A 16,680-nucleotide genomic window follows, 5' to 3' on the forward strand; every position below is an offset into this window, starting at 1 on the left:
GCTGTATGACCCCACTTATAAGAGGTATCTAAAGTAGTGAAAATCATAGACAGAAAGTAAAATGCTGGTTCCCAGGGGCTGGGGGGAGGAGGAAGTAGGGAGTTGTTGTTTAATCAGTATACACTTTCAATTTTGCAAGATGAAAAAGTTCTGGAGATCTGTTGCACAGCAACATGAATATAAGTTTTAACACTACCAAGCTAATATACTCAAAAATGGTTAAGATGATAAATGTTATATTTTTTACTACAATTAAAATTTTATATTAAAAGAAAAAGGATACAAAATAAAATGCAGTTCACCATTCTCCTATTCCATCCTCAGCTTGGGCTCTTTCAAAGGAAGATTTTGGCCCTGGAAGATTCTCACATATTGGGGCTATAGCACGGTTGATTTGCTGGTGTCCCCAGAAGCTGACAACACAATCCTGCCCTTTGCCAGTAGCCCAAACACAGGGCTGGGAGTCTAAGCGCCTGCAGCTTGGCCAAGTTCCTTGGAACTTCTACTCCCTCCTAGGTTGTACCCCCCACCCCCTCACTCAGCTCCTCCTTTTCCTTCACTGTGGACATTGACCATACTCATCCTCATACCCACCTCTTTGTGAGGAACTGTGGGGTATGTGAGGCTTCATGTATGGAGAAGGAAAAGAAAGCGAGGAATGCTCTGGGAAAGTCTTATCTCAGGGCATCCTGGAAGTGAGAACTATTGCTATCTCTCTCTCACTCTAAAATAAATAAAATCTTTTGGGGTGCCTGGGTGGCTCAGTTGTTAAGCATCTGCCTTTGGCTCAGATCATGATCCCAGGGTCCTGGGATCGAGCCCCACATCAGGCTCCCTGATCAGTAGGAAGCCTGCTTCTCCCTTTCCCACTTCCCCTGCTTCTATTCCTGCTCTCGCTGTGTCTCTCTCTGTCAAATAAATAAATAAAATCTTTTCAAAAAATAAATAAATAAATAAATAAACAAAATCTTTTAAAAAAAACCTTTAACTTTAATGGCAGTAAAGTAGATGACTTGAAAATTCTCATTCTCTAAAAGAAATTTAGAAATGATAAATAAAATATAACAAATATAATACTTTTATTTATTTAAGATTTTGTTTATTTATTTGACAGAGAGAGACACAGCAAGAGAGGGAACACAAGCAGGGGGAGTGGGAGAGGGAGAAGCAGGCTTCCCGCCAAGCAGGGAGCCCGATGCGGGGCTCGATCCCAGGACCCTGGGATCATGACCTGAGCCGAAGGCAGGCGTTCAACAACTGAGCCACCCAGGCACCACCACAAATATAATACTTTTAAATGTACAGTTGTCTTCAGAAGAAAGTAAACACCTAGAGGCCCAAAATGAAAGAACTCTAAGTTAAAGGAGTAAGTACAATAGCCCTGGGAGGCAAGGGGGGAAGTTGTTCTTAGTAATGAGGCCAATGAGTTTTAATGGCCACTCAGATGAGAGCTTAAACCTGACAGATACAGGGAGGTTGGAACTTGGAACCATACCTCAATCCTCAGATAAAAGGACGAATACTGACAAAATATGACCAGGAAGATTACCTGCCTTGGCCTAAGTCCTAGGTAAAAAAGAAAGAAAAGAAAAGAAAAAGAAAAAGAAAAAGAAAACAAAACAAAACAAAACAAAAGAAAAAAAAAAAAAGGAGAAGAGAACTGTCTTTCCTAAATATTTGTAACCGAAGGCCTGCCTTGACCTTAAGTGGATTTGAGATTTGATTTTTACATTACTCAGGAATTCCCAGCCAATTCATAAAAATAAATAGTGGTCCATGGCTGAAAAATCTCTGAAAGACAGTCTTAACCCATATTGCAGAGAATTCCGAAAGATAAAGCCTTGCTAAAAAAGATCTCAAAATCCAAAGTTGCAACATATAAGAAAGAGGAAACAATCTACCGTGATCAAGATTCAATAGGATTAGAGCCCCAAGAACTAGAGATAACTGAACTATCAGATAAAAACTATTACAGAATGGTATTTAAAATAATTATTAACTTAAAGAATTGGAAACATGAGAAAGAATTAGACACTATCAAAAAACACAAAGCAGACTGGAAAAAGAACCAAACAGGACATTTAGAAATGAACATTTTAGTCACTGGAGTTAAAACTCAACGGTTTCACTGAGATTAATACCATATTAGACACAGCTAGAGAAAGAATTAACAACCTGGAGGATAGATCTGAAGATATTACTCAGAAATGTATTTTTTTTAAATGATAAAGAGCAAGGAGAATAAAATACGGCAGTTCAACATACCTCCAATTAGCATTCCTGAAGGAGAGAATACAGAAAATGAAGTAGAACAACATTTGAAAAGGTAATGGCAAGGAAATTTTCCAGAAATAATGAAATACATGAATACCCCAATTAAGGAACCATACTGAATCCTAATGAGGAAAACTCCAAATAAAATCAACACACATTGTAAGGGCATTGCAGAATACCAAAAACAAAGAATAGATCTTAAAAGCATCAAGAGTAAAAAAAAGACAAATTACCTACAAAGGAAGGACTATGACATTAACTGTATATATGGATAGTGGACGTCTAACAGTAGCACTAGAGGACCCAAGGTCACGTCTCCAAACTGTTGAGAGAAAAATAACTGTTAACCTAAAATTAAAAGCCCAACCAAAGTATCACTCAAGAGTGAACATTAAATAAAGGCATTTTCAGATGAAGATGGAGAGAATTTACTACTAACACACCCTCACTAAAAAAGAAAAAAAAAAAACAGGAAAGGAGGGACTTTTTTAAAAGGAACTTCTAGGAATAGAAGGCATTACACACGTGAAGAGAGGTGAACAAAGTGGTGGTAAAAATAAAAGTGAATCTAAACAATATTAACTCTATAAAAACAATAACAACAATGATCATGACTAAGTCTGGTCATGCAACACCCACTCATGCATGCATGCACATGCAAGGAAAACCACTGTCTGAACCGTAACATCTAAAGATGCATTTGATAAAATTCATGACCCAGTCACAATAAAAATGCTTAGCAAACTCTAAAAAACTTTAATATGACAGAAGTTATCTTCCCAAAACCCACTGTGATGTTATGATTTACAAGAAATGTGTATTTGGTCTTTGCCCTGGTTTCTAGCACAGAGCTCCTAAAACCCTTGGAATTGCCAAGTGATGAGAGCAATAAGGTGTCTTATGTGAATGTGGTGATTTTGGAACACAGCTAAGGATGGGGGCCGGTGGCCAGGAGAACCAACCATGTAATTAGAGGGTTGGAACCTCAGTCCTACCCCACTAGCTCCCCTCCCAAAAAGTCTAGGGAAGGGAGAGGGACTAGAGGTTAACTTAATTGCCAATAGCCAGCGATTTAATCAATTGTGCCTATGTAATGAAGCCTCCGTAAAAACCCAAAAGGAGAGGGTTCAGAGAGCTGGTGAGCCGGTGAACACATGGAGATTTGGGGAGACTGGTACATACTTGCTGAGGTCACGGAAGTTCCATGCCCTTCCCCCAACTCTGCCCTATGCATCTCTTCCATCTGGCTATTTCTGAGTTATATCTTTTCATAATCAACCAGTAATCTAGTAAATAAAGTGTTTCTCTGAATTCTATGAGCCACTCTGGCAAATCAATTGAACCCAAGGAGGGGTCATTGGAACCTCCAATCTTGCCACTAGGGTCTGGGGTTGCAGACAGCCTTGTGGGACTAAGACCTTAACCTGTGGGATATGACTACCAGGTAGACAGTGTCAGAAGGGAACTGAATTGTAGGACACCGGGCTGGTCCTGGAGACTCACTGGTTGCTGTGAGAACATCCTTTGCCCCACACCCCAACCCCACTCTCACACCCACGTTGGAAGTGGTGACCAGAACTTTCACCTGCACAACTCTTACTGATTAAACACTAGAAGCATTACCTTTAAAGTCAGAAATAAGATAAAGAATGTCTACTTTCAACATTTATACTCACACTGTAAAGTCTGGTTCTGCCAAGAACTTAGCTAACACAGTCCTAGCCAACACAGTAGGATAAGAAAAAGATCTGAAGAATGGAAGAAAAGAAGTAAACTGTCATGGTAAGGAATTATGATAGAAGACTGAAAGGATCTGACAAATTACAATTACATTCTCGTATACCAGAAAAAAGGTATTAGACAATACAATTCTTTAAAATATTGCATTTAGAAACCAAAAGTCATAATTTACCTGTTGATTAACAATAAATGAGGCTTTTACAAAGAAAACTGTTAACTGCTTTGAAAGACATAAAATATCTAAATAAAGGGAGAGGAAATTGTGTTCATGGATGGGAAAATATCATAAAGATGTTGAATTTCTACCAAAAAATGATAAATTCAACGAAATTATGATTAAAAATCCCACAAGGTCTTCCACAGAACTTAACAAGCTGATTTTCAAAATATGAGGAAGAACAAAGACCATTCTCAAGTTGTCTCAATTCATTGTCTTCACTCTTCCTTTCTTCTCTGGCCTTCTCTTAAGTGTTTTCTTCAGGGCTCTGTCCTGACCTCTCCTTTTAAACCCCCATACATAACTCCTGGGGGATCCCCACCCATGGCTTACACTCCCACTGTATATTTTTGATTCCCAAATCTGTATGTCCTTCCTGAGTTTAGCTACACATGGCAACTGCTTACCAAGCAGCTCCAATCAGACTTCTCCAAAGCTCAAGTTCAACATGTCCAAAATCAAATTTTCAGCTCACTACTGAGTCCTGAAATGACACCACCAACTGCCCAGAGGCCAGAAACCTAAGAGGATATTCTGACTTTTCCCTCTTATCTCCCATAAATAATTAACAACCACATCCAATCTCCTGAAAGTCTTCTTGAAACCACATCTCCTTCTATCTCAGAGCCCTAATCCAAGCTTCTGCTAGCGGTCACCCGGGTGACTGTGCCAACCCCATGTAGACTACATGATCTTTCACTGTAGCCACAGCGAGTTTTCTGCAATACAAATGTGATCATGTGATTCCTCTACTTAAAATCTTTCAATGGCTTTCCCATGACCTTAGATAAACTGACGTGCCCCATAACAGGATTTTATAAGGCCCTTCGTCAGCTGATTCCTGCTCTCCTGCCATATCTTCCATGCATCTGCACCATCCTCTATACTCCCTTCTTTGTACTCCCAACCCCCAAACTCCATTATCCAAATGATACCTCAGACATGCTAAGCTCATTCTCCACACCTGGAAGTGCTGCCTGCAGCCTTCCTCCCCAACCTTTCACCTAACTCCTACTCATCTTTAAGGTCCAGCCAAAATTCACTTCCTCTGGGAGGATGACCCAGACCTCAAGTCTGGATTAGGCACCCTCCTCTGTCCTCCTACAGATCCCCATGCTTTCCATATCTGACCCCCCAGCCCCCAGGAATGATTGGCCTCCTTCACCGTACCTCAGATTCCATGAGGGTGGGGATGGCTGTCTTTCTCTACTAAGTCCTTAGTACCCTACACAATGCTGGGGAACAAGAGAATGAACAACTGAGTGGATACTTGCTAAGTGTCCTTTGTGAAATAATGATTTCTCTGTGGGAAGAATGAACTGTTCCATGTTTAGTGTCAGGAGACCAAAGAAAATATCAGTAAATGTCTGGACTTCGGCACACCAGAGAGAGAGTTTGAGTTTTTGGAGGTTTGTAACATGAAAAGTGTGATGTCTGGGAGTCAAGAGACTGGTTCTGGTTCCGGTGTTACACGCAATCCTGACCATGGTCAAATTCGTCCATTTCTTAGACTGGGATCTAAGGTCCTTTCTGTCCTACAGTGTCTGTGGCTCACACTCCCTGCCCAGACCCTCCACTCCCTCTGGAAGCTCTCCTAAGTAGCCTTTAGACGTACCACACAGACTTTCACCTGGGGCTTTGTTCAAAGAAGGCTGGAGAACTGATCTGCCATGGAGAGATGTCCCATATGCTGATCAACAAGATCAGATGTTAACTAGTACAGGGCCTGACACAGAGTCAGTGCTCAGTAAGAGCTATATTAATTGTCACCATCATTATCTATAAATAATGCCTCACGTGGAAGGTCTAAAGTGCTAAATGGACCTAATAGGCACATATATCTTAAGCCTTAATGCCTAATATTGATTAATGTTAACTAATTAGTAATATTAATACTTAAAGTCTTGTATGTCCTGGCTTTAGCCTAGATTCTGAGACCTGGCACTAAACACAGATGAATACTCCAAGCCAGGCAGAGGGTGATATGGAGGCCAGAAAGGAGAGAAGGAAAGGAGGGAGGTCCCTGATTCTACATGAACCCTTCTGAGGACTAGAGTCTCTGGGCCCTTCCTTCACCCGAGCTGAGCTAGATTAGCTGGTTGAAGTAAGCGCCTTTGGTCCCTGTAGAAGTCAGGCCCAGGGCAACCCAGCAGAACACCAGACCTGGGGAGAACCAGAGATTCATGTCAGACACTGGCCTACGAGTGAGGTCTCTGAGGACCTGTACTTCGTGTTCCCAAGATTGGGTCCGTCCCAGGAGAAGCAGGGCAGGGGATCACCCAAGGCCCCAGGCCACAGGATTTGCTACTGAAGCAGAGTTGCTCCCAGCCCTGTGTGGCCCTGCTGCCCCCAGGCCATAGCTTTCACTGGCTGGCCTCTCCCATCCTCACCACCCACGGCCCCAGGCCTGGCAGCTGCCTCCCCTCACTAGGCAAACCTCCCACACAGCCTAGGCCCCGCAGCTAGCAGAATGGAGGGTAAGCCAACACCAGCCCAGAGAAAGATGCGCACTCCTCCTACTTCCCCAAACCCTCCACGCTGACCCCCGTGGGCCTGCCAGGACGAGAGCGGGAGGGGAAGACAGATGGTATAGTTATGCCTGGGCCATGTGCCATGAACAGAGGAATAAAAATAATCCTTGCCTTGGCTTCCAGGGCCTGGCTTGGAGGACTCTGGTTCTGCCCCCAGCCCCACCCAAAAGCCCACCAGATGGCCCACCCAATGCAAACTCCAGGCTCAAACAACACTCAGCTCCACCCTAGTGTCCACAGATGCCAGTTACTCAGGAATTTTCAGGAGAATTAGAACTTATAGGCATTTATTAAGATCTTTTTTAATAATGAGAACAATAAACTCCTCAAAAACACTTCCAGGACAGGAAGGGAATCATGATCCTCAGCTTATGAAATGAAGAAACCAAGGCTCAGGGAGGGCAAATGACTTACCCTGAGAAAGTGGCAGAACCAGACCTCATCCCCTCTAGTCCCGTCCCCTGCCTGGTCCAGAGTTGCATCCTCAAGATTTCCATCTCCTGCTCCCAAGCCCACCACTTCTGGACTGTTCCATGGCCATCAGTGATCACTAAGCTCCACCCTTCTCCTGCTGGCCGGTAGAATCCCCAAGATGCAACTCAACACAGGATAGTGCCTGGTCTGTGTTCACCTGTTTCCCCCACTGGATTGTTGAGCTACCTGAGCAAACGATTATTTCTTAGCACCTGCCCCAACTCTCCTGACTCAATATCAGGAATTTAGACAGATATTATCCTACTTTACATAGTATCAATTAACCCACTGATGCCCCTTCTTTCGTCAAAAACAAATCTACCACTCATTTCCTTTTATCACAAAATCTTTCACCTTGTTGAGGGTCAACACGTTATAACCTCCTCTCTGTGCTCCTGACCCCAAATCAGAAGTGATGGACTGAAACTCAGAAAGTCTGTAAGACCCGCCTGTGGTCATCCAGCATTTGGGAGAGACAATTCAGAAGGGGCCTGAGTCTCCTGCCGCTCCTCTCCCGGCTCAGATTCCAAGAGCTCTGGGATCCAGGCAAAAGGTTCCAACTATATCAGGCTCCTCATGACCTGTGGGCCCTGACATGACCTGTGATGCCTCAGCATCTGATGCTTCTCCCCTGGGGCCCTTGGAAAGAACAATCACCTTCATCCCAATGACTCCTTAACTGAGAGGCTGGGAGGAAAGAGAAAACAGGATTTCCTTCCAGGGGGCCCATTCTAATCTTCCACTATATTGAGTCTCAGAGGTATAAAGAACAGGAGTCCTTCTTCACGCTGGTGGACTTACCTGCAAGGCTTGGTTACCACGGCCAGTGGAGTTATGTCTCTGCACCCCAGGTGCTTTGCCCAATCCAACATAGTTGTGGTTACAAGAGCATCTACGTTGGATGGAATGTGGCTCTCCCATATCAATACATTTCTGAGTGGAGATGAAAATGGCCCCTCCCCTCATTACCTTAGTCATTCCCACTGGACTAGACTCTGGAGCCTGGGCCCAACCATCAAGTGCCAAAAGGTGCTGCACACACTGAAGCACAAGTACAAGATATAGACCTCTGTGCAAACTCCCTGATTTGGGGGGTTGGGGTATGTCTCTAAGCCTTCACTGTCCTGACCTCATTTCTTAATAAAAACAGGAGGGGAAATCAGGGAAATCAGGAACAGCGGACCCCAAACTCATTCCCACTCTTCCCTTCGGCCCCCTTGGTCTCCTCAGCAGGCCCTGGACCCCGAGTTCACTCACACCGTTTTCCTGCTTAGGGTGGACCTCTTTCTTTCCTGACACCAGTGCATTAACAAACACCTGCTGAGGGTGGGAGAAGTAGGGGGAGGTCTTTCAACCATAAGCTCAATAAGGCCTGAGGATCTGATGTATAACACGGTGACTACAGCTGGTAACACTGTACTGCGTAACTGAAAGTTGCTGAGAGTAGAACTTAAATGTTCTCACCAAAAAGAAAGATGTGAAATGGCAGACGTGTTCGTTATACTAGATGGGGAGGATCCTTTGTGTATGTATACGTGTATGTATACCAAATCCCCACAATGCATACTTAAGATATCATACAATTTTCATTTCACTGACCTCAATAAAGCTGAAATTAAAAAAAAAAAGAAAACTGTATTTTTAAAAAACCATCTGAGTACCTATTCTTGGACTAAAGTCTGGAGAAAGGGGTTCGGGCCCTCAGGGGGCTTACACTTTAGACAGGGCACAGGAGGCTAAGTGCTACAGAGTGTGAGCGGCTTCAGTGGAACCAGGCACAAGGCATGCAGCTCAAGCTGGGGCGTGCCTCTGCCCGGGAGGGCTTCCTGGCCTGGGCCACAAAGCCCTCAGGTGTCTACCATGTGCTGCCTGAACTTCTCACTGGGCTGCCTCAGAGGTCTCTGTCCTCAACCCTAAGTTGATGTCTTCTTTGCCATCAACAGCCAGGGATGCTTGAGGATCAGGTCCAATTTACATCACCCAAGGTGCCTAGAAGACCGGCTGCTTCGTTGTAACTGAGGAGGCTGGGAGACAGAAGGAGGAAGAGAGGAGAACCCACCCTCCAGGCAAGGGCAGGATCACAGTGGGGAGGCCCACTTCCCCAACACACAGTGCTGCCTCCCCTCCTAGCGCACGGCCCCTGTGTACTGGGCAGATGACCTACTAGACAGGTTCAGGGGGCCCAGCACTCGTGGGAGGGAGGCCTAGCTGTGAAGGAAGTACCAACAAGACACTGAGGGACAGACATTCTGCCCACCAAAGAGAGAACTATTTTCATATTAAGACTAGGAGGGCGGGGCGCCTGGGTGGCTCAGTCGTTAAGCATCTGCCTTGGGCTCAGGTCGGGATCGAGCCCCCCATCAGGCTTCCTGCTCGGCGGGAAGCCTGCTTCTTCCTCTCCCACTCCCCCTGCTTGTGTTCCCTCTCTCTGCCAAATAAATAAAATCTTAAAAAAAAAAAGACTAGGAAGTACATTTTCACATACCCACTCTGTGTCTGGCCCTGGGCTAAGCCCTTGACTAGATCTCCTCCCAACACCCACTTCAGATGACGACGCTGGGGCCACCCCAGGTGCAGTGCTGCGCCCAAGCTCCGAAACTCTAAGTGGCAAGGTTCAGTCCCTTCCCCTCAGCAAACCGCCTCTTGCCCACCACAATGCTGCTTGGACCTCCTTGCCAACAGTTCTGTGGACCACAGGAGAGGGAAGTGGTCTGATTCTACAGCACGCGGGATTTAAGTTAAATGTGAAGAGTAACAGGGATGGGTACTGGCGCCAGGACTGACCAGCGAAGGGGAGCTAGAGGCCCCCACAGCCTCTGGTGAAGGTCCCAACTGGGACATGTGGGCATCCCAAAGTTTGTATGCATGAGGAAAACCCCAGGGGAAAAAGTTACCCTCCACCTTACAGTCCTGAGAGGTAAAACAACTTGCCAAAAGGCCCCATGGCTAGTTAAAGAACTCAGCCTCAGCCCTGCACTTCTTTGCTACACAACTGCAATGGTCGTGGCCATCATCTGGATGCCTCTGGAAGAGGAGAGAGTTGGTTCCTAGGAAGGAGGGCAGCAGGCAACACACACATGTGGATAAGCAGGTTCCGCAGCCAGAAAGATCCCTCCTTCCTATTTTCATGCCTGACACCATTAGGGCTTTAGCCCTGGGAGTCATCCATTCATTCATTCACAACTGTATACTGACCACCTACTATACTGCCAGGCACCAGGTACAAGGTCACAAATGACATAGTCCTGCCCTCAACATCCTTCAGCCTCATGGGGGTGGGGGTCCAGTGTTCCCCGAGAAGATGCAAGTACAGTCTATCCTTTGTACTCACAGAATATTCACAGATTCTGTATTTGCAAGTGTGCCTACTCACTAACATTTGGAAGCCCGAGATCCATACCTGCAGTGCTTCTGTGGTTATCTGCAGATACACACACGCTCCGCACCACCGAAACCGATGGGAGCTGCCATCGCACGCGTTCCCAGCCCAGGGGGAACAAGGCTGCACTCGGCCTTCTGGCTCCAGCACTCACACTAGAAACGAGAGGCCTTTGCATGGTCTCTTCGGTACCATCTGGTTTGCATCTTTGTACTTTTTGCTATTGATTTTGCAGTTTAAGCAGGCCCCCCCAAGCACAGTGCTGCAGTGCAGGCTCATGTTCCTAAGTGCAAGAAGGCTGCAGTGTGCCCTCTGGAGATGAGACGGGAGTGTGATAAGCTTCACTCGGGTGTGACCTACAATGCTGTCCGCTGTGAGTCCAATGGTAAGAAATCAGTAATATCTATGCAAGAAATAAGGTGTCTTTGAACAGAAACACACATAAAACAAAGGTTATGAATTAACTAGTTGAAAACATTGTGCTAGATGCTCCCAGGGACCTCACCCCCATCCCCTAGAAGCAGTGGTACAGTATCCGCTAATCCAGTGTGCTCGGTGACGTTACAGAACTACCACGAATCCTAAGAATCAAGTGTACTCAGGGAGGGTAACACATTAAACAATTATAGATCAATATCTTGGGGGTAGGAGGCAGGATTTTAATAAACCCTGAGCTCAAGGCACTGGGAATACAACAGCTAATGGAGACAGAAATGTCAAAAGGTGGAACCAGCCCAAATGTCCATCAACAGGTGAATGGACACACAAAATGTGGCAAATCCATACAATGCAATATTACTCAGCCCGAAAAAAAGAGAATGAAGTTCTGGCACAACATGGATGAACCTTGAAAACATTATATTAAGTGAAATAAGCCCATCACAAAATGATGAATATTTTATGTGTCCAGTTATTTTACACTTATTTTTAAGTGCACCAGGAGATAGAGGGGGGGGAAAGATGTGGGCAGAGAAGGGGATTAAGGGACCTGGGCCCAAAATATAGGAGACACAGGAAAATGACCTATTTATAGCTAGAAACGAAAAGACAAGATGGCAGCATTTGGGTCACGGGCAGCAAGTCCTTAGGGATGAAAGGAAAGAGAGGGAGCGAAGGAGCAGAAAACACCCAGTCAAAAAACGGACGTCCATGGGCTGAGCTTAGCCATGTACTCGGCTGAACAAAACTGGCCCCAATGTGACTTTAGATGGCCGGCCACAACTTGCTGGAGTAATACATATATATTATATATATTATATATATATATATATAATATATATATGTAAACAAATAACACTTTTATTATAAAAATAATAAAACCACACAAAACCTAGGTGTCCCAATCCCACTCCAGAGCAGCCTCCCTAGCGGTGCCTCTTTGTCCGCTAACACACACGAGGCTCTGGGGAAGGCCTGAAGCCGGTCCGCTGCGAAGAGGCTTCAGATTCATGTGACCTGAAGGAAAATCTACCTCTTACCAGCCATGTGGCTGATCAGCAACTTGTTTAACCTCCCCAGAGCTTCTGATGAAGGACAGAGACAAAACAGGTAAAGAACGTGGAACACAGCACAGTGGGTCCGCACCAGCCACCATCCTCACTGACCTTGCAGTGTGAAGACACTTACCACACCTTGCTGCTTGACAGGACGGGAGCGGGGAGGGGTGAGAGAAAAGGCAAAGGAGGACCCCCCCATCCCACCAGTGTGTCAGAAGGAACCAGTCACAGAGGGCCCACCCACCAGGCCAGGAGAGGGGTGCTGTGGGGCAGAGGTGCCCGCTTGGGCTCTGGAGTCAGAGGCCTGGCTCAGATCCTGGCTGGGCCTCCAACTGGCCAGTAACCCTGGGCAGCTATCGACCTCTCCAAGCCTGTCCCCCCATATACATTCCAGAGGTAATTATGTTATCTCCTCATGGGACTGTTGTGAGGACTCAGTTCAATCACATCTCCCACGTGCAGGCACAGAAGCTGGCTCTCGGGAGGGCTTCTCGAACATTGGTGGTTCTTGGCGGAATGATGGAGGGGGGCAAGGGAGGGAGGAGTGATTTCCTCTGGGGCGCAGTGGACAGGAAGGTAGCAGGAGGAATGAGGGGCACAGGAGGCGGAGAGGGTGGGGAGAGAGCAGGCCAGGGAGAGAAGCCTCAACAGGGAGGGGCAGTAGGTAAGTCAGAGTTGAAGAGGATGCTCCGTGGATATAGCCCCAAGCCCTCCACCCATTCCCTGGAACTCCCAACCCCGGGGGGTAAGAGGTCAGCAGGGCAAATGAGGACAGGGATCCAGCTTCCCAGGAGCTAGACCTGGGGCTCTGCCCCAGCCACCCCTTCCAAGCAGCCAGGGATGTGGGTGTCTATGGGCCTGGTCCTAACACATCCAGGAAGTGGGTCACAGCAAGTGGGTGTCCACGGCCTCCACTCCCCACTCCACCCCAGGGCTGGCCCCGGAGCCACTTAAGGGGCTGAGGAAGCGGTGATGGGGCTTTAGGCACAGTGCCTGCACAGAAGCCCCTCCAAATAGGTTCTCAAAGGAAGGCAAACCCGGTTCCAGGCTCAACCTCACCAGATTCATTCCCCTTCGGGACCTCCGTGTCCCCACTCACACAAAGAAAAGGTGGGGAAAGCGGAGTACCATTCAGAGATAAAAAGAAATGAGCTATCAAGTCTCTAAAAGACATGGAGGAATCTTAAAGGGATCTTGCTAAGTGCAAGCCAATCTGAAAAGGCTACATACACGCTGTATGATCACAACCACAGGACATTCTGGAAAAGGCAGCACCACACAGGAAAAGGATCAACGGAGGGACATGTGGAGCACGGGGGATTTTTAGGGCAGTGAAAGCGTTCTGTACAATACTATAATAGTGGACACATAACATTCACATTCGTCAAAACCCACAGAACACACAACACAAAGAGTGAACCCCAAATGTAAACTATGGACTTTAATAATAAAGTATCAATATTGGCTCATCAACGTAATAAATATGCCACACGGATGCAAGATGTCGATAATGGGAATAAGTAAGTGGGGGAGAAGAGAAGAAACTGTATTTTCTGTTCAATTTTTCTGTAAACCCAAAACTACTAAAAAAAAAAAAATAATAATAATAAAGGCGTGGGGGGGATGGTGAGGCTATTAACTTCTTTTTTAAGATGAGGAGAGTAAGACTTGCACTTTTTTCTCCTTGGGGCCTTTCTTCGGGATTCTAAAATAAAGCAAAGGTCATAAAGTTCTAGAGAGGCAAAAGTACTGAACCAAACTAGTGGACTTCACTTTAAGTGCTCCTGTCCTGTGAAAATTCAGATCTCAAAGTAGATCCCAGAACTAGGATCTTTGCCTAACACGCTTTGCCACTGAATCCTGTCAAATAGTGTCTCCCCCTGGGCACGGACTGAACCAATTTATTTCCATGAGCCCAACGGCTGCTCAACAAGTGCTCGTTTTCCCCAGCCTTGGGTGGGTTTGCTCCAATCAGCGGCTTTCCCAGAGACATCACTGTGCCCCACTTTGCCAGGACCCGAGGGTGTGCCCACACTGGGCCCCCACGCAGCACAGGGCACCAAGGTGGGGGGGGGGCTCTGGGTACACACCCTGCTCAGGGAGGAGCTCTCAGCACTGGGGAACAGCCCCCAAAGGTCCAGAGCATCAGGGAGCTGCTGGGAACCTACAAGGCTCCCGTAGGCCTCTCTCCACCTTACAGGCCACCTGACAGGCCTTAATCATCTCTGGAAAAGGCCTGCCCCTGGGAAGAATGAAGGCTCCAGCATCTGGACAGTGCCCCAGCTGCCAGGACACAGGAGCGGGGCACAGGTTGGTCTGGGTTCAGATAAGACGCAGGAGAGGCAGCACCTATTTTACCCTCGGTCACCTTTCATAGAAATGTTCTTCTGCCTCAGAGCCACCCTGACAGGACAGGGATAGAGATGCAGACTGCAATGCTCTAAAGATTCTAATGGCCCAGAGCCCTCAGACCCTAGGCTGAGGTCACCATCACAGAGGACCCACCCTGACCCAGAAATCTCACCGCACTGATTCTCTCTTGCACCAGCCACACACCTACCAGTGGCTTACCCCTGCAGACCCAATAATCACCCCACCTCCCATTCCAGAATACATGGTCATCCAGTTTGGTAACAAGGCCATGCAAATGGTTGGTACCCAGACTGGGCACAAGCATTTGTTGTTCTGGATGGGGCTGGCCCAGCTTGAGCCAGGGGCCCTGAGGAGTAGACCAGGTACCTAGCAAAGCAAGAAACCACCCATGCCCCCTATTCGGAAGCATACTCTATGGCAGGTGCTGAGCCAGGAAAAGAACTACATAGAGGACCTTGTTCCCTCCTCCTCCTCCTTTCTTTTGCATAGGTCATTCCCTGGGTGTTCCCTGCCCCCTGCCTCACCTGGGTCCCCTGAAGAAAGGCCAAGGCTCAGGACACCAACCAAACTCTTTCCTTGCTTTCAGAGTCGTTCACACCCAACATCTTGTGGAGATTTTCTCCTTAAATGAATTTTCTCCAAAAATGTGTAAATTGCACATCCCACAAGGGACTTGTATCCAGAATATTAAAGAACTCTCAAAACATAACCATCAAAAGAAAAAATAGACAAAAGATTTGGATAGACATTTCATCAAAGAAGTATAAATGGCAAATAAACACACACAAAAAAATGTTCAACATCACGGGTCATCACAGGAAATGCAAATTAAAACCATAATGAGATGCCTCTACACCCCTGTTACATTGTCAAAGACAGAAACAGAAAGAAAGCCGACAATACCAAGTGCCGTTGAAGATGTGGAGCACCAGTCACCCGCGGAAATGCAGAGTGGTACACTTGCGCCAAGTGTCTGGGCGTTTGTAAGAGGGAGAGGCCAGGGATATGCTGGGCGTGTCTTCACCCATCGCACATACACCACCATGTGAACCCATAATCCCACTCCTTGCTATTTATCCAAGAGAGATGAAGGCCTGTGTTGACACAGAAACCTGTACACAAATGTTCACAGCAGCTTTATTCAAAATCAACAAAGGCTGGAAACAACCTAAAGTCCGTCCACCAGTGACTAGATAAGCACACTGCAGTATATGCATATAATGGAGTACTAAACAGCAATAAAAAGGAACAAGCTATTGATACACACAACTGGATGAATCAAGGCATCATGCTAAGTGAAAGAAGCAGACCCAAAAGCCACATACTGTATGACTCCATCTGATATTCTTGAAAAGGCACAATGACAGGAGTGGACAGAGCCATGTTGTCAGGGGATGGGCATGGGGTGGGGACAGACGTACAGACAACAAAGGGGTGTCAGCATGAGGGAATCTTTGGGGGAGATGGAGCCATTTTGTATCTTGACCGTGCTGGGGAATACCCAACACTTTGCATTTGTCAAAACCCAGAGAAATGTACACTAGAAAGAGTAAATTTTGCTGTACATGAATTTAAAAATAAACGTTTAAAAAGTCCTCCTTATTTTGCCCAGATTACCCAGTTCAAATCCACCTCTCATAAAGCCTATTTATCTCCCCTCCTCTAATTTTATGACCATGACACTGAGATCACCACTTTTCCTATCTTCTCACCTGTATTTCTCCCTCTCTCCCGCCCCACCTCTTGCTCCCGCTCACACACGCACTCTTGGCATGTGCACGTGTGCACACACACACACACACGCACAGAGCTATCGAAACCCTACCCATCCTTCAAAGCCAGCTCAAGTGCCTCCTCCTCTGAGAAGCCTTCCCTGACCCCTCCTGGCCCCATCAGAATGAATCATCTTTACCAGGCATCCCCTCAGCACTAGTTTGCGCTTCTAACTAGCCCTTCCTTAATCTTGCAGGTTTTCAGTGTTTGCTACTCAGTCCGTCTCCCCTGCTGGACTGCAAACCCCCTGAGGACAGGGACCAGGTCTTCCGTTCCACGTTTCTCCCGCTGCCCCTTGGCACAGTGCCAGGCACACGGTGGGTGCTCTGTGACCACTGTGGAGTGGCTGAGGGCAGGTGCAGGCGGTGGGGGCCAATGCCAAGAGAGGCAGGCTGGCAGGGCTGGGGCTGGCAGAGCTTGGAG

General features: G+C 46.7%; 1 protein-coding gene across 6 annotated transcripts in view; it reads right to left on the minus strand.

Annotated features, from left to right (window-relative positions):
- The window catches only part of TEAD4 (TEA domain transcription factor 4), a 66,609-nt gene that overhangs the window by 41,655 nt on the left and 8,274 nt on the right, over window positions 1-16,680 (minus strand). The gene's annotated exons all lie outside the window — the stretch shown is intronic.

Source organism: Zalophus californianus, chromosome 9, assembly GCF_009762305.2.
Source record: "Zalophus californianus isolate mZalCal1 chromosome 9, mZalCal1.pri.v2, whole genome shotgun sequence".
Taxonomy (NCBI): Eukaryota; Metazoa; Chordata; class Mammalia; order Carnivora; family Otariidae; genus Zalophus; species Zalophus californianus.